Below are 24,479 nucleotides of genomic sequence, written 5' to 3' on the forward strand. Positions count from 1 at the left end.
TCAGTGGAAACCAACTGTCACAGAACCTTGATCTTGGACTTCCAGCCTCCAGAACTGTGAGAATTAAACATCTGTTGTTGAAACCATCCAGCCTGAGGTATTTGGCTATAGCAGCCTGAGCAGACTAAGACATCCAGTATGTAATTTTAAGACTAAACACAGGGAGAAGCTCATAACAGCAGCTTATATTTGCACAGTACTTTATGATATGTAAGCTATTTTCATTTACCTTATATAATTTAATTATTCCAAAAACCTTGCAAAATAGGTACAATTTACAGATTCAACAATGGCATAAATAACCAAGGCTAAGAGAGTTCATTTACCTTATCGAAACCCGAACTAAACCAGATTTTATTCCTTCAATTTATTCATCAAAAAAAAAAGTACCACCAAAGAGAGGATGCATCCATTCTCACATTTCTTTGGTCAAAGTGAGATAAATTGTAATCACTCATCCTGCCTTTCTACCCTTTTCTAAAAATAATTTTATCTTGGTACATTGATCCGATTCGGCTTCAGGTGCTTAGAAAATCTGTCTCTATCTCTCTGTCTTAGCCAAGCCTGGTCCAGAACATCAATTCAGGCTGTGCCTGTGAATTGCTGGTGTCACATAGCTCCATGCTCCACCTCTTTACAATGAAATGCCGGTAAAGTCTTCAGTGACCAATGTCAGCAAAAGCCTCATCTTCCTTCATGTATCCTATTTCTGGGCACTACCCAACTCTCCTGGCTTTTACCATTAAGTTTGTAAATATCACATCAAAGCCACAACAATTTAGAAGCTATGGATCGTGTTTGATAATTATTCAATAAGCTTGGAATTTTACCTAAAATCCATCTCTGGGGAAGGATACTCTTGAATAAATCTTGTCATTAAGCCCATTTCTGGGGAGTATTTGTCCACTTACCTTACCTCAAAAAATTGCTTTTTAAATTTGCAAGGTGACATTTTTTATGATACCTTAAAGGAACTTAATTCATCAAAGGCCACCCAAGTCATGCAGGACCCATGAAATAAGATATGGGCATTTCCTAATCAGGAGAATAGGGCTAAAGCCTCTGTACTTGTTGCATGGTGGAAATACTAACCACCTATATTCAACTGGAAATAATTTAATCCTTTCATAAAGTCCCATGACATCTAGGTTTATGCCAGTCCAGTAAAATAAAATATATATACATATGTGTGTGTGTGTGTGTGTGTGTGTGTGTGTGTAATTCCATAGTGACTCATCCGTCATCTCTCACCAGGACTGCAGCAGCCTCACAGTGCTGTCCCCTCTTCCACTCTTGTACTCTTAACATTTATGCATTAATTCAGCAGCCAGGATGTTTCTTGGAAACATAAATCAGATCTTGCCCCTGACTCTGTGTTCAAGGTCCCCAGTGGCTTCCCGCTAGAATCAGCACAGCGTTCTCTCTCTGTGCTGTGGTCCAAAGTCTCTCTTAGACTGCTGACTTTCCCATCACACTTCCCCCTGCTCTTCTTTCCAGCCCCAGCCTCCAGACTTTGCAAGGATTTTCAACACTTAAAGTTCACCTTTGCCTCAGGCCCTTTGGGGGAGTTTCTTTCCTTACATTTCCGTTCTTCAAATCATGCAGGTCTCAACTCCAACGTCTTCTCCTTGGAGGAACTTCCTTGGCCAACTCACTGAGGTCCTTGTCACCTCTCCCCTCCATGGCATCCTCCATTTCCATCATTGCATGTGTCCCTTGCTGCCACAACTTAGCTTATTTATTTGCTTACTTGCCACTGATTTGCCCCTCCACATGCTCAACTCGAGGTTTCCTAGGCCAAGGACTTCTTTGCTTTCCTCTGCTCAGTCACAGCAGCTACACAAGTCCGTGACCTTGAGAGGCACTCAATAAACATTATGAATCACTTTTGTTTATTTTCTCTTTAGTGGAAAATCAGATAAAATTTGGAAAACTTTCATCTGGATAATCATCAATTAATAAACTTTTAAAGTACATATTGATTTATATAAATGTAAACTATATACAGATGAAGAATAATAGCTGTTAGCAAAAACAGATGGAATAAGACAGGTATGGACAGGGCAGGTGTGCACACACAGTACAGGTAGGAGAAGAGAAGTCCGTTGTGGGGGCAGAGAGGATGTGGCCTGGATGTGACTTCAGCAAGAAATGTTAGTGTCTTCTTGCCCTATCCAGGAAGAGATGCAGGATCTCAAGCTTAAAATCTACATCACAGAGCATGATTGTTGCAGTGTGTGTTCTCTGCACAGGTTGTTGGTCCCAGAGCTGCCAGCAAATTCTCTTAGGGCAACAGTGCTGAGGGATGCAAAGACCTTCCTAAAGTAGTGAAGACTCGGAGCAGAGTGTGTGCACTTCACATGCATCCTGGGGGCCTGGGCACTCTGTGCGCTTTCTGAGTTCTGAAACAGATGGGGGTGGGGGGAGGATCAAACCAGAAACACAAGCTCTGCAGGCCCAGGACAAGCCTGAAAGTGAAAATCTGCCAAAGCCACTGTTTCACTCCCTCTTGACATGTGCAGAGCCCTCTGGAGAGCTCAACGGATGAAACAAAGTGATTCAAAGATAAACAGAAATAGAGAATGAAACCAGAAAGTGGCTTTCATGGCAGTCTGTGGTCAGCTGGCCTCATGTAGTTGAGTATGAAATTTCGAGGTCCCACGCTCAACAGGCACAAAACTGGACTCCTGTTTGTTATCCCTAAGGAGAGCCTGTCCTGGTTGGGCCCCCATCTCTAAGAACTGGGGCCCCCTGAGAAAGTCTAAGGTTGTCACACTCTCTTCCCCAAGATGGGTAATTAGAACATGTTTTAATTATGGAAGGAACACCAATTTTGGTCAATCGGTAGTAAAACATCTTAGAAAACCACTGAAGCTCTCTGACCATCTGACCAGGTGTAAAACTTACATAACAGAGGTGGAACTAAGATAGTAACCGTGGGAATGAAGAGAAGAGAAGAGATCTGAAATAATTTAACAAAATAGAGCTAACTAAACTTAGTGACCAATTAGATTGGAGTGAGAAGCTATTGAATGAGAAGTGGAAATCCTGACTGAATATGGGTAGTGAGTGAGGAGAGGCAAGTGAACATTTACCTGCTTGAGTTTGATAAGCCTTAGCCTTCAAAAAAAAAGGGACCGTGGCTGGGTGCAGTGGCTCACCCCTGTAATCCCAGCACTTTGGGAGGCCGGGGCAGGTGGATCACCTGAGGTCAGGAGTTTGAGGCCAGCCTGGCCAACATGGCAAAACTCCATCTGTACTAAAATACAAAAATTAGCCAGGCATGGTGGCACACGCCTGTAATCCCACCTACTAGGGGAGGCCAAGGCAGGAGAATTGCTTGAACCCGGGAGGCAGAGGTTGTAGTGAGCCAAGATTGTGCCACTGCACTCCAGCCTGGGCAACAAAGCAAAACTCCATTAAAAAAAAAAAAAAAAAGGGAACCCTACAGGAAGCCTGATACATTGGTCAAAATTTCAGAAACGGTCTGCACTTTGGTATAGATTTTAGAGACAACAGCAAGTATACTAACCGAAAGCAAAAAGGAGGACAGAGAGAGATTTTGTGACAGGGATCGTATTAGTTCGTTCTCGCATTGCTATAAAGAAATACCTGAGACTGGGTAATTTCTAATGAAAAGAGGTTTAATTGGTTTGCAGTTCTGTAGACTGTACAGGAAGCATAGTAGCTTCTGTTTTTGTGGAGGCCTCAGGAAGCTTCCAATCATGGCAGAAGGCAGAGGGGAAACAGGCGTCTTACATGGCAGGGGCAGGAGCAAGAGAAAGAGAGGGAGCAGGTGCCACACACTTTTAAACAACCAGATCTCACGAGAATTCACTATCATGAGAACAGTACCAAGGGGATGGTGCTAAACCACATATGAGAAGTCTGCCCCCATGATCCAATCACCTCTTAGCAGGCCCCACCTCCAACACTGGGGGTTAAAATTCAACATGAGATTTAGAAGGGAACACGAATCCAAACCATATCTAGGAGAAACACTTACCTTCTGTATTCTAGAGTTTATGTGGTTGCCTCCCATACCTAATGTCTTGAAGCCTGGGAATGGGTTTATTTTGAACTGGCTATATATCACATGAAGTCTTTTACAACAATCTCTTGAGTTCATTCACTCATTTATTCAATAAAATATTTATTGCATGCCTACTATGTGCCAAACCCTGATCCTGTCTCTGGGAATATAATGGTGAAATTCCATTTTAGAAGAAGAACAAACTAATTTGTGAATGAGTAGATGAATGAATGAACTCTTCATGGAGTTTTGGATTATATCAATTAAATAATAAAATTTCACTTCAGTAGGACTGCCCCATGTTGTGAATGAATCACTGGCAAAAAGCTGTTGGCCAGTAACTAAATGTTCGCGTTTCCCTTGAAAGTCACATTGCCATAGTTTAAGACTAAATTCCAGGTCACATCTGCAGCAGCGCTGAAAAAGTGAGCAAGTTCATGAACTGTATTTGGCTGTATTCTCATTCGGTGACATCTGGACATCCTGCTGAAGTCTGAGATGATTATGCAGGCTCACTGAAGGAAAACACAACCTGTGTCTAGCCTTTGTTTTCTCTTTTCCTTTTCTGAAGAGCCTTTCAATCTTCGCTTTATTGTTTTCTTTCATAACCTCCTTATTTTCAACCCCTCAGCTCAGTTTGCAGATGTGGATGAAATCTTCTCTCTTAGACTGTCGTTGATGGACTATGACAGCCAAGGACACCAGCTTGGAGTTTTCAAGGGTGTCTGGTTTATGGGAATTGATACTAGTCTTAGGCAAAAATAGGATGGAAGCCAAGCTATAACTGGTCAATTCACATGGCTGATGTGAGCACAGGAGCAGGTTAAGTAAGGCAGTCAGATCTGGAAGGCCTAAGAAGCTTGACACAAGCAGGTGGGACAAGTATCCCGGTTAGGGTCTACTGCTCCTTGGAAAGGCTTAGCTCTCCAATGAAAATCACTCCACTGCCCCCCTTAGTTTCCATGCAGGTGTCTTGGCTCTGCTAGTCTGATCCCCCATATCAAATATTCCCTGACCCTAAAAGACCCTCTGCTCAGATATGTGGGTCATTTGCAGTCCTTTGAATAGGCCCATCTTCCTCAGAGGGCTTGAGGTCAGCTTTCTTGGGTTGGTCTCCATTACAATGGCATTCACCAAGGAGCCACACTCCCAGAAGGTTGAGATTCTAGAAGCAGAGTCTAGGCCTGTGCCTTCTTGCTGATATCAAACTCTGTACATTAGAGAAGGTCCCCAACTCTCATTACCTCCTTCAAGCTGCCTTCCATAAATATATGTCCATAGAACGTATCACTGAGTCCATTTTCTCCACTGATCTTGAGCATTTACTGTCAGCTTGTAGCAATCCTTGGGGAAACACAGTCACAATTGTTAAAGTGAACTAGATATGGCCTGCAAAGGACTCCATACTTCTATATTTGAGTCCCTGTGGATGAACCGTAACTTAGCTTAATAGGTAGACAAGATTGAAAACCTAACAATAGCTGAGTGTTGGCCAATCCCAGCAGCCATCCTTCAACCACTCATAGACTGATGAGTGTTCAAACTGTGTTCAAATAAGGCAAACACCAGCCTGTAACCAATCCAGCTGTTTCTGTACCTCACTTTCAATTTCTGTAGATCGCTTTTCTTTTTTGTCTATAGATTTGTTCTGACCACGAGGCATCCCTGGAGTCTCTCTGAATCTGCTGTGATTCTGTGGGCTGCCCAGTTCGTGAATCGTTCATTGCTCAAACTCCTTTAAATTTAATTTGGCTGAAGTTTTTCTTTTAATGCTAACCATATCTCCATTCCAGAGAGCACCTCTGGGCTGTGTGTGTGTGTGTGTGTGTGTTGTTATCTTAACTACCCAAGCATTTTAAGGTATGCTTCCTAGAATTAATGTTTGAAGATGAATAAAAAATATTTTTATGCAGTGCTGGTATTTCACTCTTTAAAATCAATTTTTATTTTATCTATGTTTAATATTCTCTGATAGTTAATCGTTGGAATCGATTCTGTGTTTAATGGGATATAAAGAGCAATGACTAAGAATCAAAGCACAAATGTTATAGTCCACTCATATGACTGTGTGATCTTGAGTGAGTCACAACATTCCTGAGCCTTAAAAAATGTTACTTGAGAAACAGCATAAGTCCCTGCCCAACTGGTACAGTGTTTTAAAAAATCAATTAGATATAAATTATGAAATTATTAACTCTATTACACTATGTAAATGTAAGGTGGTTATGGTACAATTATCATCCTCTTCACAATTGCCTTATTAATACTCAACCATTTAGTTGCCTTTCTGTAAATTTTCATGAGGATAGAAATTATATTTGAATGTGCACAGTATGTTGGCCATTGAAGATGCTCAATAAATATTAGGTACAGAATAAATACATCTTCCAGATGAAAGTTTTCCAAAGAGAGGATAATAAGCCACTAGTGAATCATAAACTGAATTTAATGAGCCATTACAAACATTTAAAAAAAGTAGAATAGAGTGAAAAAAGAAAATATTAGTGCAGTATACTGGCAAAACTGAGAATTATTTGGTTGTTATTTGTTATAGATGTGTATGTATATTTGCAAATGTATGAATCTCAGGGTAGAGTGCACTTATACTTTTTACCTGAAGATATAATCAAAAAGTCTAAAAAGTACTTCTTTAAACAAGAGGAATTTAAATTTTTAAATCCTCGGAACATTACACAACAGATAATATGAGTGAAGAAAGTTTTGTGTCGAAAGTACTGAAGAAACTTCCTGGGTGAACACAGATACAAGTCAGCATTTTTCGGTTCTCTGCATGGACATTATACCAAAGCAGCAGGGAGAACGTTAAAAGACAAAACAAAACAAAAACAAGCATATAATCTCCACTTTAGTGGAACTTGATGATACACATAAATCCACAGATCTCTAAATACATACAAAGCTTGCCCAAATCCTCCAAGATCATGCAGAAACACTGGTGTAAGGAAGGAAGGAGGAGAAGGTCAGCGGTAGTGAGAGACCCAGCAGGCGACCTTAGAACAGGCCAGCAAAAGACACTCCTGAAGGCAAGCAGGTCCCCCAAAAAGAACATATTTTGCTGCCTGTGTGGCAACAATGGGTTGGGAAACTGGGGAGAACAAGGATGGTGGAATAATTGTTTCTGTATCTATTTTAAATCAGGGCAAAGATAACCTAAGGGTAGAGAATGACTCACCCGAGGTATTAGAGAAAAACAGTTCGTTTCTGTGGCAGTGGGAATCTACTGAACCTTCCAGCTCTGAACCCTAGATTGTCAGCCTGCCAGTCTTAGTTTCTCCCCCAACAGCCACCACTCTCAGAAATTCCTGTGAATACGACTTAAGAAAATCCAACCTATTCAATGCTAAGTGTTAAAAGACACAACAATGATCTAACAATAAATAAATGTAAAAAAAAACTTGATATATGATTACTTACCAGAAAAAGTATTGCCATATAGCAAAAGAAATTTGTTCCCATTTCCCTATGAAACACAAGGCTTTGAAAGAGTTGACTCTGAGCAGAAAGACCACAGCTCAGAAATGCAATACTGGAGGGAAGTAATTGAAAGCTGATATAAGCAGATTTAAAAAAAAAGTTACTAGTGTAACTCGAGAACAAAAGTAGAAGAAAAGAAATGGAAAGATCATAAAAATGAAGTGTGGGAAAATAGACACTTCACAAAATCTACCAAGAGACACGGCTAGAAATGAGAGATGTGAAAAACATACAAAACTAAAACAAATGGAGATGAAAACAAAGGACTAAAAAGGATAAGAAAGAAAATAATAGCCAAAAAAAGGCTAGAAAATAGAGCTAACATACACATTGGCATCTCCAAAGAAGCAATAGAACACACTGCCACAGTAGAATACAACAGACATTTAATGTTATTTAAAAAAAATTATTGGCCAGGCGTGGTGGCTCACACCTGTAATCCCAGCACTTTGGGAGGCCAAGGCAGGTGGATCACCTGAGGTCAGGAGTTTGAGACCAGCCTGCCCAACATGGTGAAACCCCGTCTCTACTAAAAATACAAAAAAATTAGCCAGGCTTGGTGCCCAGCATCTGTAATCCCAACTGCTTAGGAGGCTGAGGCAGGATAATCTCTGGAACCTGGGAGGCAGAGTTTGCAGTGAGTGGAGATCGCACCACTGCACTCCAACCTGGGCGACAAGGGTGAAACTCCGTCTCAAAAAAATAAAACAAAATAAAATATAAAATAAAATAAAATAAAATAAAATAAAATAAAATAAAATAAAACAATTATTTTCCTGAAAGGAAAGAATACTTGAATCTATGTGTGGAAAGTCTTCATTGTGTGCTAGAGGAAACTGATGTGAAATGGTTAACTTTGAGACCTACACGAATGATGCTAATGGTTTTAAAGATAAAGGAAGAATCCTTAGGGCAGCCAGGGAAAACATCACAATAAGAATGGAAAAAAATGTAATCTCAAATTTCCCCCAAAAAATCTTTAACACCAGAGGAAAGTGAGGCAGCACCTACATGACTCCTCCAGGACATGTGAGGATCAATGATTTGATATCTAGCCAGTTTGTCTCTCAAATATTAAAACTATAGGCAAACTTTATGAAAAACAAGAACACCAGGAGTATTACTACAGTATTGCCAAGAACCAGCACAATAAAATTACTAGAGGATGAACTTCAGCCAAGAAGTGATGGGGGAAACTGTCACCCTAGTGGTGAACATTGAATAGAATGAATTGTAGACATGAAACAGAAATTCCCATGAGTATTGCTGAGATATAAAGAACTACAAATTTCATATGCCTAGGCAACCGAGAAATAACAAAATTGGGAGGCAAAAGGAGAAGAAAGGTGAGGTAGAGTCAATTTTTTGATGACTTTAGCTGTGATAGCTGGCTGTTGGATCATATCATTTAAAGATGAAAAATCAAATAACAGAAGTATAAGCATATTTGACAAGACAAAAGTCCACATTAACAAAGACTTCATGGACTAAAATTAGGGGATTGAACAGAGAAAGGTGACCAGATGGGCAAAGTACACATTATTTTCGAAATCTTTTACAATAAGGAAATAGTAGATACTGTCTAAGTAAATAGAGACCAGGGGTGTTATATTAAAGTTTAGCACTAAAGGTAAACATGAAAGAAAAGCACAGATTTTTCCAAGTATTAGAAAAAATACAAAAAATAAAAATGATCATGAAAGTAGACCACACAATTTTAAACAACAAATCAGAAAAGGTAACATAAAATGTCAGAGGAGTTTCATGCGTCGACTTGTCTAAGCTACAGTCCCCAGTCATTCAGCCATTTAGGAGTTGCTAAGGAAGTATTCTGTAAATGTTATTGAAGTCCACAATCAGTTGACATTAATTAGGGAGATTAGCTGATCTGGGTGGTTCTGATTCAATCCATTGAAAGGTCCCAGGAGCAGAGCCGAGGCGCTCTTGAAGAGATCTTACCTGTGAACATCAGAAGCTGTTCTGGCCTGTGAATCACAATCTGTTTTTGCTGGTGGCCTACCCTACAGATTTTGGACTTGCCTTTCCAGATCCCACAATTGTATAAGTCAATTCCTTACAAAAATATTTTCATGTATATCTGAGCTACTGGTTTGTTTTTTCTGGTTAAACTGACTAATGAAAGAGGCAAGTTCAAGTATATTTTTCTCATCAATAAATGTAAACAGCATATCTCTCCTATTATAAGAAAAAAATTTTGAGAAAGAATCAGAAAACACATAACACAATCCAACTCTATAATGTGGAAAAGACACATATAAGCAAAGTGATTGAGGAAACTTGAAATTAAATGAATGGGCATAGCATAATGGTAAATGCAAGAATTATATAACTAGTGGTAATGATCTTAATGCCAGGCAAGATGGAATTCATTGCACAAAATATAAAATGACCCAGAGTTGATGAGCTTCTGTTTTTAAATAATACTCTCCACCATGAAGAAACACTGGAATCTAGATACTTAGGGTCAGGGATTAGAACCACTTTTTTAATCGCTACATCCTAAGTCCTTGGTCAATTTCTGACACATGGCAATTAATTGCTCAATAAAAATGCTTGCTGAGTAAATTTATGAGCGGTTTTGAAAATCTATGCATAAAGTATCATATCAGCAACATTTACAAAGTAGAAATTAGAAGAGATACAGCACGAAATGTAAGCATACTAGGATAAAAGACATTAATTCCTCTCTCTTATCTCACCAGCCATGATATAGCAAATGGATAAAAAATAAGTAAGACTATTTCCTGTGCCTGAGTTTTCTTGAAAGATGAGCCTGAAACAAGGATTAAAGTGCTGACATTGTTTCAAGCCCCAGGCTGTGAAAACGAGAGGAAAAATCAGTGAGACAAAGGGACGCTTTCAGCACTGCAGTAGGCGAGGTGGTGCTGGCCTCTCAGGTGTTTGGCAGTTGTGTTCACTCGACATGTGATATTTCTCGAGGAGATTTTCAAGGAGAAATTACCCTTCAGAACCTTCCTGAGAGAAGAAAGAGGCAGAATCGGTCTACCTAGCTTTAAATGGTCAAAGTTCACCCACAGGAGCTCAGCTCGTGGCACTTTCAGATTTCATCATCCACGCTGTCAGGAGCCACCCAAGAAGCCAGGTGCCATGCGCGCTGCCTTTCCCCATGCACGCTGCCTTTCCCCATGCGCGCTGCCTTTTACCATGTGCACTGCATTTCATCGTGTTCACTGCATTTCCCCTCATACACTGCATTTAATCCTGTGCACTGCATTTCATCATGTTCCCTGTGTTTCCCCCATGCACTGCATTTCATCCTCTGCACTGCATTTCATCGTGCACATTGCATTTCCCGTCATACACTGCATTTCTTCCTGTGCACTGCTTTTCATCAAGTGCACTGCCTTTCATCCTGTGAGCTGCCTTTCATCCTGTGTTCTGCATTTCATCCTGTGCACTGCCTTTCATCCTGTGCACTGCCTTTCATCCTGTGAACTGTATTTCAGCCTGTGCACTGCCTTTCGTCCTGTGCACTGCCTTTCATCCTGTGCACTGCCTTTCATCGTGCACACTGTATTTCATCCTATGAAATAGGATGTCAACTGCATTTCATCCTATGCACTGCCTTTCATCCTGTGAGCTGCCTTTCATCCTGTGAACTGCATTTCATCCTGTGCACTGCCTTTCATCCTGTGCTCTGCATTTCATCCTGTAAACTGCATTTCATCCTATGCACTGCCTTTCATCCTGTGAACTGCATTTCATCCTGTATACTGAATTTCATCATGTGCACTGCATTTCATCCTGTGCACCGCATTTCACCATGTTCGCTGTGTTTCCCCTCATGCACTGGATTTCATCCTGTGCACTGGATTTCATCCTGTGCACTGCATTTCATCCTGTGCACTGCATTTCACCATGTTCACTGCATTTCCCCTCATGCACTGGATTTCATCATGTTCACCGCATGTCCCCTCATGCACTGGATTTCATCCTGTCACTGCCTTTCATCCTGTGAACTGCCTTTCATCCTGTGCACTGCATTTCATCATGTGCACTGCATTGATTCCTGTAAACTGCATCTCATCCTGTGCACTGCTTTTCATCCTGTGCACTGCATCTCATCCTGTGCACTGCCTTTCATCCTGTGCACTGCCTTCCATCCTGTGCACTGCATTGCATTGTGTTTGCCACACTTCCCCTCATGCATTGGGCTTCATCCTGTGCACTGCATTTCATCATGTTTGCTGCATTTCCCCACGTTCACTGCCTTTCATCATGCACACTGCCTTTGACCTTGTGCAGTGCGTTTCACCATGTTCACATTTCCACATGTGCACTGCCTTTCATTCTGTGCACTGCCTTTCATCCTGCACACTTCATTTCATCCTTTGCACTGTATTTCATCCTGTGCAAGGCTTTTCATCCCATGCACTGCCTTTCATCCTGTGCATTGCCTTTCATCATGTACACTGCCTTTCATCAAGCACACTGCATTTCATCCTGTGCACTGTATTTCACCGTGTGCACTGCCTTTCACCACGTGCACTATGTAAATCTGATTTATACAGACCAAACTGTGCTCTGGTATATTAAAGTTTTTCAATATTCAGGATAAATGGTCACATATAAGGCCACAAATAAATTCCAAATCATTGCACAGAGAATAATCATATAGATAACATTTTCTAATCACAATGCAATAAAGATAAAGCTTATTTAAAATAATAACTTAAAAAAACTTGGAAATTTTAAAATATTGCTTGAGCAACATATATCTTAAGGGAAAATTTAAAGCTAAAACCATACCTTACACTATATAGCAGTATTATTTCAAAATGATCAAATATTTAAATATGAAAATGAAATCATAAACATACTGAAAGAAACAGAACGTTATAGTTATGTATTGAAAAAACCTTTTTAATAAAGCCCCAAATTAATCAGCATTACAAGAAAACAAATTTGACTAAGCAAAAAGACTAGAAATATAACTTCTGCCTAAAATGACTATATAAGCAAAATAAAAATAAGACAACAAAAAGCATTTATAATTCCTATTACAAAAGGACTTGCATTGTAATGCATAGAGAACTCAAGAAATGTTTAATAAAATGACTAACAAAACAATAGGAACATGAGCCAAGGAGAGGGGGATGGGCACAAAGGAAGGAATGGGAATGTCTCCTAAGCACATGAAAACATGCCCTACTTCTGTCATAAAATGAGTCATGTGACAACCTACGCTGAAGGTGCCATTTTTTGTGTGCAGAATTAGTGCATATCAAAACTTTCCTCAAGTGTCTGTGTCATTGACCACGTTATACCTGGATGGAAGCATTGTTCATTGTTGAACTCTTTTTGGAGGGCAATCCAGCAATGGCCATCAGACTGTCATATACACATGCTCTCTGACCGAGTTCTTCCACGCGTGTGAAATGGTGTACCTACAGAATTATGTTCAGCTGCATTTCAGCAAGGTACTGAGAACTAGGTAAATGCCCATCAATAGTAGCATTTGAATAATTTGTATTGCCTCTATTCACAGAATTCTATCCAGCTGTAAAAACACATAATGAAGATATTCTATAGGTACAAATAAAAATATTTCAAATACACATTTAACTGTTTGGTACAAAGGGGTAGAAATACATATACACATTTGTATCTTATTGTGTTTAAAGAAAAAAAAAATCCGCAGAAAACTTGGTAGTTATTTGGTGTTGTGTAGTCAGGCAAGGGGAAGAATATATACATCAAAATATATTATTTCTAATAAACTTCAGAAATCTAAAGTATTTAGATATTTCTAAACCTAAAGTATTAGAAACATTTGACATAAATCTAGATTGATTTAAAATTCTGGAGGAATCTTTGGAAATAAACTTCCAAGTCTTCAAAAATAAATGTATCCTAAAGCAGGGGTCCCCAGCCCCCCAAGCTGGGGTCCAGTGTTGGGCCCTGGCCTGTTAGGAACCAGGCTGCATAACAAGAGGTGAGCATTGGGCAAGCTAGCATTCCCGCCTGAGCTCTGCTTCCTGTCAGATCAGTGGCAGCATTCGATTCTCACAGGAGCACAAACCCTATCATGAACTGCACATGTGAGGGATCTCAGTTATACACTCGTTATGAGAATCTAATGCCTGATGATCTGAGGTGGAACAATTTCATACTGAAAGCATCGCCCCAACCTCCCACCATCCATGGAAAAATTGTCTTTTGTAAAACCAGCCCCTGGTGCCAAAAAGGTTGGGAACGATTGCCCTAAGCGCCCAATAATCTCATTCATAGGAAATTTCCATAGACACTAAAAATAAATTTCATAAAGCTTGTAAGTTATTATCAATATGGGTAAATTGGAATAGATAGATATTTTCTTAAAATAATGACTGATATCTCTTAATGCGGAAACACTAGAAGCATTCTAGACAATATTGGCTAAAAACCTATAAAGTGAAATGCTATCAGTGTCGTTTAATACAATCACTAGCTGCTTCAATTAGAGAAGCAATAAAAGCACATAAAATGCCAAGAAATGAGCAAAATTATCTTTATTTGCAGATATTAACCCTTTAATCTCTCCATGCCTTATAAACTTGAGGTAGCAGTCTGAATATTTTCCCAGTTGAATGGTCTTTGTTCCAACATTTATCAAATGTGCCATACCTCTGCTGCTCTTACAATATAGCATCTTATGCTCATATGCCTGTTTATTCCTCCATTCATTCCATTGTCATATTTGTCAACCTCCCCATCTGTCAGTACTCTTTTAAAGTCTATATTTTTGTGTTGTTTTGATATTTGATATTGTTCACCCTTTTCAAAATTAGAAATAACTTTTTCATAACTAAAAGTACCATAAACGAAGTCCAAAGAAAATTAGTATATTGATCATACTGTAAACACCTACAACAGCAGAATTAAGTGATGTGTAACCTCTTCTCACATAGTCAGCGTTGGTCAGGGAGTGAGCCAGTGTGTATCATCATCTGTTTGTGGGAGGGAAACTGAGGCAACCCTTATGGAGGAAATTATCTTTTAAATTTAGGTGAATTATCTGTCTTTACCTTTTTACTTATTCAAATATCATCATCCTGTCAATGAAACACCCAGACATGCACAGCAAAAATGAAATTCAGTCATCTTTAATATTTTGCTGAATTTCAGTTATAGGAAAAACATGCAACTTTTCATCTATATTATGAAGTTTTATTTGTTAAGGTTTGTGGATCAAATCTACTTTAGTTAACAATTTCTTGGTGTACTTGATATTTTTGTCAAATGGGCCTTTATATTAATATATTCTCTTTTTTTTTTTTTTTTGAGATGGAGTCTCACTGCATCGCCCAGGCTGGAGTGCAGTGGTACAATCTCAGCTCACTGCAACCTCTGCCTCCTGGGTTCAAATAATTCTCCTGCCTCAGCCTCCTGAGTAGCTGGGACTACAGGCATGTGTCCCTATGCCTGACTAATTTTTTTTTTTTTTTGTATTTTTAGTGGAGACGGGGTTTCACCATGTTGGTCAGGCTAGTCTCAAACTCCTGACCTCAAATAATCTGCCCGCCTCAGCCTCCCAAAGTGTTAGGATAACAGGCATGAGCCACCATGCCTAGCCTAACATATTCTTATCATGGGCCCTGCAAGTTTATGAATGGGCCCCACCCCTGCCCATCACCTTTAACATCTGTGGGGCCCAGGCCACCACTCGTCAGCTGTGTGTCCTTAGGCCAGTGGCTTTGGCTGTCTGGGCACTGGCTGATAAAACCTGCCTTCTCTGGAGTCGGCCCTACTGGAAGCGCTCTACACACCAGACAGTCCTTTAACTTAGATGCGGTGGCCGTATTGCCGGTGCAGACTCCAGCTTCCTCAAGGGCACTGGCCACGACCTGACAGGCATTTCCCACAGATTCAGCTTCAGAGCAAGACGTGTTCTTGGGGCCTCCAATCCCAGGCTCTTGTGGCTGTCATCCTACAGGGAAGGGAGGACCAGAGGCTTTGAGGCCACCAGGCAGGCAACCCTTTGACCATTAGGTTGGGTAAATGGACCTGATGCTGTGTGGCCTCGCCCCCTGTGGTCCTCTTCTACCCTGACACTGCCTTTGGCTCCTCACTCTGGGTCTGCTGACCACAGTACCCCTACCTCTGGCCAAAGCAACCAGAATATGCCCTGTGTCCATTGACATCTGGGTTAATGAATCTCCATGGCCCAGGTCACCACTGTTCCTTCTCAGTACCTTGTGGAAGACCAGAAACCACTCACTGGAGAAGGTTATGGGGATGTCTGGGAAAGAACAGAGAGCAGAATAGGAGCACCCACACCTGTGTGTGTGTGTGTGTGTGTGTGTGTGTTTATGTATGTATGTGTGTGTGTGTGTGTTCAGTGTGGGCTTTCTGTGGAGGTCTGTGCCATCGGGTACTCTGGAATCCTGGTGCTAAATAATCTCCACTCAAATGTTACTGCAGGCACCACAGGCAGAGGTTCCCTGGGAGTCCTGGGCAGATATGGCCACCATCCATCATCTGGGCTTCAGTTAAGCTGCATCCTGGATGACACTGGGCTCTTGGCTGTGCAGACCAATCGTCCCCTTCTCCCATGCACCTCCTCCCTGCCCGTGCACACATGCCCTACTCAGACCTGGGACCCTACTCTCTATCTGCAGTTCAAACTCATGCCCTTTGGGATAGAAATGTGGGGGATGCATGGCCTTTACTGCTCCAGAAAGGTTTGGTCTTGTTTAAGTAAAATGAAAGGTTGAATTAGATGAGCTCACAAATCCTTTATAGCATTCTTCTCTGAATTCTAAAATTCCCTAACTCTACGATTCTGTTAGGATGGTGCAAAAGTAGTTGCAGTTTTTGCCATTTTTTTTTTTTAAAGTAATGACAAAAACCCCAATTACTCTTGCACCAACATAATAGTACTAGAGTTTACTTAGAGGTAACTTACAGATGCCTAATTCAGATCAAGTTTTATCCAATGCCCAGTTTTGTGAAGCTAGTATCTCACATCTTTACCATACATCTAAAAAGATGGAAATTAATACAGCAAAACTAGGTATGCTTGATTAATATGATTTTGAAAATAGTGTTGCAATTTTCTTCTGAATGTATTTTGCTTAGAAGAAAACAGAAATATTCTAATGAGAGGGAAATTGAAGTGGGAAAAAAATCAATGTTCTTCTGGGTCATTGTGGTCAAGACCTTTCAGTGAGTAAATTAGTTTAATATGCGTATAAAAATAATTCTGAGTTGAGCTTTTAAAGTCAATTATAATACCTTAAGTTCAAATTCCCTTGTTTTAAGTAAAACAATAAAGTAGAACATATGTAAGTTTTTAAAGAGGAATCTCCCAGCGGGGGAGGGTTGTGGGGAAGCCACCAAGTCAATTTTATGCCTTTTGTGAATGTTTTGGACTGTAAAACAAGAGCATTTTCCAAAATCACATCAGTTTCAGCCTTGGGTGGTTGGGGAGGGAAGGCCGGGAGAAATGTCCCAGTGCATGCTTCTTTCCCAAAGTTGTCAGCCTGCTCACAGCTCACCAGACTCCTGTTCTGCATTTTTCACTCACCAGGAGGCCTTGGTCCACACATGTTCCCAGGCTTCATAGGCTGGAAAGGTCAGGGAATGAACCAGAGAGGAGACCATGCAGCACCAACCATGGAGATTCTCCTAATACAGAGGACACACAAGAATAGAGTGTTCATGCTTTTATTTTCTGTGGCCTGTCTTAGTCTGTTCAGGGCACTATAACAAAATACCATAAACAGGGTGACTTATAGATGGTAGAAATTTATTTCTCATGGTTCTGGAGACTGGAAGTTTGAGATCGGGGTGCCAGCATGGTCAGGTTCTGGAGAGAGCTCTCTTCCCTGTTGCTGACTGCTGCCTTCTTAGGGTGAGGGAGCTCCCTGTTCGGCAAAGGCATAAATCCCAATCATGATGGCTCCAGTCCCATGGCCTCATTTGTTCCCATAGTACCCATCTCAGAATACCATTGTATTGGGTATTCAATATATCCAACATATGAATCTGGGGAAGACACAAACATTCAGACCACAGGATGGTCCCACAGGTATTTTTAGAGAAGGGATAAGTTGTAGCTACTGGGGGTGAATGTGAGTGATGGGCCAAGGAAAACACAGAGGCAAGGGAGTGTTCTGACAGCTTGAGAGGCAGCAGTCAGGGAAATGACAGTGGGAACCCAGGAGCTCAAAGGCTGTGAAGTCTGACCAGGTTGGTCTATACCAGAAATTCTCATATTATTCTGCCATATGCCCAAGAACAGAAACAGATTGTAAACAGGTGAGACACAATGCTCCACTGTGTATGTAAAGGGTTGTTAACTTCTAAGAGGGCCTGGCAGTAAGCAACATCAGGCTTCCCAGAGCTCCTCTCCAACCACCAGCACAACAATTAGGGCCACGTCTCATGGACCACCTTTATTCTTGCAATATTTCATGAATTTCTCCAGGGAATTAACTACATGGAATATTGCCAAATGGCTTCTATCCACCCCATTCTCCCAATAGATCCAAGAGCAGGTAAAATTTATTCAACCACAAAAATGTATTGTATCTCTCTCATGTGTCAGTCATAGTTCCAGGCACTGAGGGTACAGCACTAAACAGGAGCAGAGTCCCCGCTTTGTCTCCCATATGTCCTAGTAACAGAGGTAGATGAGATAAACAAACAGACAACACACATGTAATATGTCAGAGAGCAAAAAGTGCTGAGGATTAAAGTAAGACAGAGGAAGGGAGAGAACATGATGAGGATGATATTTGATCAGGTTAGGTAGTCACTTTCCCTCTGACAAGGTGGCCATTGAGAAGAGACCTACAGGAAGTACAGAACTATGCAGACATAGTGTATGAGTCCATTTTCACACTGCTATAAAGATATTCTCAAGAGTGTGTAATTTATAAATAAAAGAGGTTTAATTGACACAGTTCTGCATGGCTGGGGAGGCCTCAGGAAACTTATAATCATGGTGAAAGGGGAAGAGGCACATCTTACATGGCAACTGGTGGAAGAGAGCAAGAAAGAGCAGGAAAAACTGCCTTATAAAGCCATCAAATCTCATGAGAACTCACTCACTATCACTAGAACAACATTGGGGAAGCCACTCCCATGATCCAATCACTTCCTATCCTCCACATATGGAGATTATGCAGATTACAGTTTGAGATGAGAATTGGGTGAGGACACAAAGCCAAACCATATCATTCCTCTCTGGCCCCTCTCAAATCTCATATCCTCACATTTCACAACAAAATTATTCCTTCCCAACAGTCCTCCAAACTCTTAACTCATTCCAACATTAAGTCAAAAGTCTAAGTCCAAAGTCTGAGGCAAGGCAAGTCCCTTCCACCTATGAGCCCATAAAATCAAAAGCAAGTTAGTTACTTCCAAGATACAATGGGGGTACAGACATTGGATAAATGCTCCCTCTCCAAATGGGATAAATTGACTACAGGCCCCATGCAAATGCAAAATCCAGTGGGGCAGTCATTAAATCTTAAAGCTCCAAATAATCTCCTCTGACTCCATGTCTCACATCAAGGTCACATTGACACAAAGAGTAAGCTCCCACAGCCTTGGCAGTTCCACTCTTGTGGTTTTTCATGGTACAGCTACCCTCCTGGCTGCTTTCACAGGCTGGTGTTGAGTGTCTGTGGCTTTTCCAGGCACACACTGTGCAAGCTGTCAGTGGGTCTACATTCTGGGGTCTGGAGGGCAGCAGCCCTCTTCTCACAGCTCCACTAGGCAGTGCCCCAGCAAGGACAGTGTGAGAGGTCTCTGACCCCACATTTCCCTTCCACACTGCCTTAGCAGAGGTTCTCCATCAGGGCTTAGCCCATACAGCAGACTTCTGCCTGGACATCCAAGTATTTCTATACATCCTCTGAAATCTAGGCAGAGGTTCCCAAACCTTAATTCTTGTCTTTTGCACACCTGCAGGCCCAACACCACATGGAAGCCTCCATGATTTGGGGCTTGCACCCTCTGAAGCCACAGCCCAACCTATACCTTGGCCCCTTTTATCCCTGGCTGTTGGGATGCAGGGCACCAAGTCCCAAGGCTGCACAGAGCCACGGGGGCCCTGGACCCAGCCCAGGAAACTAGTTTTTCTTTCTAGGCCTCTGAGCCTGTGATAGGAAGGGCTGCCACAAAGGTTTCTGACATGCCCTGGAGACATTTCCCCATTGTGTTGGCAATTAACATTTGGTTCCTCATTACTTATGTTAATTGCTGCAGCAGGCTTGAATTTCTGCCTAGGAAAAAATGAGTTTTTCTTTTCTATCATATGGTCAGACTGCAAACTTCTTTTATGCTTTTTTGTTTCTTGAATGCTTTGCTGCTTAGAAATCTCTTCTGCCAAATAAGCTAAATCATCCGTTTCAAGTTCAAAGTTTCACAGATCTCTAGTGCTAGGGCAAAATGCCACCAGACTCGTTGCTAAAGCACAGCAAGAGTGACCTTTGATCCAGTTTCCAAGAAGTTCCACATCTTCATCTGAGACCACCTCAACCTGGACTTCATTGTCCATTTCACTATCAGCATTTTGGTCATAACCACTCAATAAGTTTCCAGGAAGTTGTAAACTTTCCCACATCTTCCTGTTTTCTTCTGAGTCCTCCAAAATGTTCCAACCTCTGCCTGTAACCCAGTTCCAAAGTGGCTTCCACATTTTTGGTTATCTGTATAGCAGTGCCCCACTCCACCCCACTCCTGCCCCACTCCCATTTACTGTATTAGTTCATTTTCACACAGCTATAAAGACATAAATGAGACTGGGTAATTTATAAAGAAAAGAGGTTTAATTGGCTTACAGTTCCACATGGCTGGGGAGGCCTCAGGAAACTGACAATCATGGCTGAAGGGGAAGAAGCACATCTTACATGGTGGCAGGTGACAGACAGAGAGCAAGAGCAGGGAAAACTGCCTTATAAAACCATCAAATCTCATGGGGACTCAGTCATTATCAGAAGAACAGCAAGGGGAAACCACCACCATGACCTAATCACCTCCCACCTGGTACTTCCCTGGACATGTGGGAATTATGGGGATTACAATTCAAGGTGAGATTTGGGTGGGGACAGAGCCAAATCATATCACATAGAGAGGGAGTAGATTCCCAGAAGAGTAGACAACAGATTCAAAGGCCCCAGCCTGGAGCTGCAGGGAAGAATGGACAGAGGAGGCCAGAGCACTGAGCAGAGTGGCAGGTGGGCTGTGGTCCTTAGTGGAAAGGTAGTTTATGAGCAACTAGCCTCAGCAAAAATTAATTGAATTATAAATTGATATTAAGCAATAATTATTAAGAATTATATTAATAAAATGTATAAGTTAATAATTACACTAATAAAACAATAACTACATAGACAACTTGGAGATCATATAAAGTTAATAACTTTCCAGCTTATCATAAAATTCATTTAAGCAGAGAATGGAAACCTAAGCAGAAAAATATTTATGGAGAAAACTAACAAAGACTCTCCACAATGTGGCTGTGTCAGTCATCAATTTATTGCCTCTGAGATCCAAAGGCACCTACTAGACCCACAGTGGGATTCTTTTCCCTTTTAAAGTAAGCAAGGGTGTTAGGCAATAGAGACACTTCAGGGGACATGCAGAGCAGCTGGGCTTCTGTGATTACTCGAGAAGGTGGGGCCCTTGGTGGGGGGGTGTGAGGACACCCAGGGAGCCTGCCCCATCCTCCAGCTTGAATGCAGCCCTATGCACACCCCCAGCCTGGGAGGCAATGACCCACAGGCACTGAGAGCCACTTGCCCCATGCTGCCTGGACAACCTCAGCAAACTCCTGCGCTGTGCAACCTGTTTGCTCCACCTGTGTCCAGAGAGTCACATGGAGCAGTTGTCCCTTGCCCAACACCTCCCAGCCCAATGTCTCTTTCTTCCCCCTCCCTATGCAGTCATCCAAGTTTGGCCCCCACCCCCTCCTCGCTCACTCCCTCTGTGCACCCTCCCACGTATCCTGGGACTGCCTTCTCCCCAGACCCACACCATACACTCAGAGGGAGGCCTCCTGCTTTCCCAGAGACTGCTGGCCAGCTTGGGCCTGGCTAAACTATGAACTTCTCTACCACCCAGGGGGTTAAACTGTATCTTCTCCAACAAGGTTTGACTCCCTTCCAACTTTTTCCTTACTTGGGTACTGTCTTGGTCCTAGTGTACCGGAGACTTTCCTTACATCAGTTACTCTTTTGTAGTAGTTAGTAATTCTTTATATTAAACATCCCTGTTTAACCTGTTGCACGGATTCTAACTTCTGATTAGACCCAGACTCCTACAAACACCAAACCAAGTTTTTAAAACCTTCCAATTTAGAGATGATTTCATTTTTATGCAAGCTCTTTATGTTTGTTTTTAAAAGTTAACCCAGCATAAAATGCAAAAATAAACAAAAAACAAAATACAATGTCTTACTTGTAAACGTTATTGCAAAGATAGTAAATAAGAATCATAACAAATGGCAGTCCATTAGAAAGTAGCACAGGTAAGTGCGAGGGGCAATTTTATGTGTCAACCTGTCTAGGCTACAGTTCCTAGTTAGTCCAACCTTCATCCAGGTGTTACTGTGAAGGTATCCTGTAGGTGTGATTAAAGTCCATGATCAGTTGACATTCATTAGGGAGATTAATGTGGGTGGATCTGATTCAATCATTTGAGAGATCTGAAGAGCAGAGCAGAAATTCCTCTGAAGAAAAAATTCAGCCAGTGGATCAGCTCTAACTGGTGTCTAAGAGTTCTGGCCTGCCACTCCAGATGGCCAGCTTTATGGATTTTGGAATGGCATAAGTCAATTCCTGCAATAGACGTCAGTATCTATATGCCACTAGTTCTGTTTTACTGATGGAACCCTGACTGATATTCATTGTAGGTATGTAAAAATAGATGTTATAATCATGAGAAAATTGTCAGGAAAACTGGATTGCATCTCAGTTCTTAGATCAAAATAAATAATTAATGGATTAACAAGGGAATAAAAACATGATTTAAAGCATAAATAATTAGGAATGGTAAAGTCTTTCTCGATACGATACAAAACCAAAAAGCCACAAAGTAAAAAAAAAAAAAAAAAGTGAGACATTAAGTACATACAAATGTGAAGAAAATCTGAATGGCAAAAAACTCATAAAATGAAGTAGAATGTCAAAACAAAAGCAGATTATATTTACAAGAGGATGATTTATTTACCTTCTATGTAAAATACCAACAAAATAAAAAAGAAATAATTAGCAACCCATTGAAAATAGTCAAAGATATAAAGATACAACACTTAAAATTGAAAGTGCCAATAAACAAAAAGTAAATCAAAAAGAAATTTCCTCTGTTCTAAGAAATTTAAATTAACAAAATTTCAGAAATGTTGGGTATAAGTGATTTGAGTAAAGGATCAAAAAACAGAGTTCCTCAGGTACTGTTATTGGAGTATTAATTGTTGAAAATCTTTAAAATGCAAATAGACAACATCTATTATACTTATTTTAGGATATTCATGCTATGTGAATCAGCAATTATATCCTAGGAATTTATTCTAAGGAACAGTCACAGTTTTTCAAAATCTACGTAAAATCATATTCATTACATATTATAAACAGTGGAAAATTTGGAAACCAGTCAAACATATTGTTTTGTTTGCTTCTGATCCACAAGAATGTCATGGAGCCCATTCATTGTAACAGTTGTTGGCCAAGCTCCCCCTTTTTCTGATGTGTATGGGTCTCCAAAACCCTGTCCAAAACCACTAGAATTGTCAAAAATTAAGAGAAACTTAATTTTTCTGGGAGGTTTCTTTTTCTTTTTCTAAAGTTTTTTTTTTTTTTTTTTTAATTAGCTTTGTTCTAACAATTTTCTTATCTTGACTGGAGAATCCTACCCACCCCCAGTGAAATATTCAAAGACTTTCACTCTGACTTCCTCCTCTAATTCTCTGCTTCCCAATCTCCAAACCAATGTCTGCCATTCTGTTTCTGATCCAAGCAAAGAGTGAAGCTGTGTATGTTGCTGGATGCCTCCGTGGCCATCTCATTTTTTTCAGCTAGTCCATACTTCCTTCAGAGGTTGTGGCTTCTGGTGATTGGTATGTGGATGTCTCCTATTCTGAATCCAATCTGATTCTAGGAATCTATCCTAAGGAACAGTCACACTATTTTTGAAAATCTATGTAAGATTATATTCATTACATGTTATAAACAGTGGACAAGTTGGAAACCGATCAAACGTATTGTTTGATTGTTTTTCGAAATCTATTATAATCAAGTTCATTGCATATTATAAACAGTGGAAATCTGGAACTCAATCAAACATATTGTTTTCTTTGCTTCTGATCCATAAGAAATGTCACAGAGCCCTTTCATGGTAACAGCTGCATGTGCCTATTAAGGTGTGGTCAAGTATGAAGCAAACCCCTTTAACAGGTAAGTGCTGCACTTTTGACAGGTGAGTGGACCTAGCCCTACAAGAACATCTTCCAAACTAGCCACAGAGGGTCTGCATTTCATCACCTGATGAGCAGGTTCCTGATCTGTGGGTGTCATGGCCATGTCTGAGGTTTAGGCACCTCCCTCACTGGGTTTGTGGACTCTTCCGTTTGGATAACCTAGCCTGCTTATGCTCTCCCTTACTGAGATCCAGAACTGGAACTTACCGGACTTCCTCCGGTAGGGACCTCTGGCAAACCCCAGGCTGGGGTTTCCCCCATGCCATTCCCAAGCCAGATTGTAGGTTTGGGTGGATGAGGAGTGGGGTGGAAGGTGCTGGGGCTTCTGAGTGTCCTCAGGTCTTGTTTAGATAACAGCAAAAGGAGAATCAGGGACCCCGTTTTGAGTTGGATTGTGTTCTCTCAAAAGATCAGCTGATTTTGTCAATAAAGTTTTATTGCAACATTGTCACACTCACTTTTTTACAAGCTATCTGTCCCTGGCGGCATGTCAATGGCAGG

At 41.0% G+C, this 24,479-nt stretch overlaps 1 long non-coding RNA gene across 1 annotated transcript in view; it reads left to right on the forward strand.

Moving 5' to 3' along the window:
- Positions 1-23,956, forward strand: part of LOC129468657 (uncharacterized) — a 69,456-nt gene extending 45,500 nt beyond the window's left edge. Inside the window, exon 3 of the long non-coding RNA XR_008652743.2 lies at positions 23,874-23,956. This is a non-coding gene — a long non-coding RNA (uncharacterized lncRNA). The remainder of the gene's footprint in view (positions 1-23,873) is intronic.
- The last annotated feature ends 523 nt before the right edge of the window (positions 23,957-24,479 follow it).

The sequence above is a fragment of the Symphalangus syndactylus genome, chromosome 18, assembly GCF_028878055.3.
Source record: "Symphalangus syndactylus isolate Jambi chromosome 18, NHGRI_mSymSyn1-v2.1_pri, whole genome shotgun sequence".
NCBI classification, from domain to species: Eukaryota; Metazoa; Chordata; class Mammalia; order Primates; family Hylobatidae; genus Symphalangus; species Symphalangus syndactylus.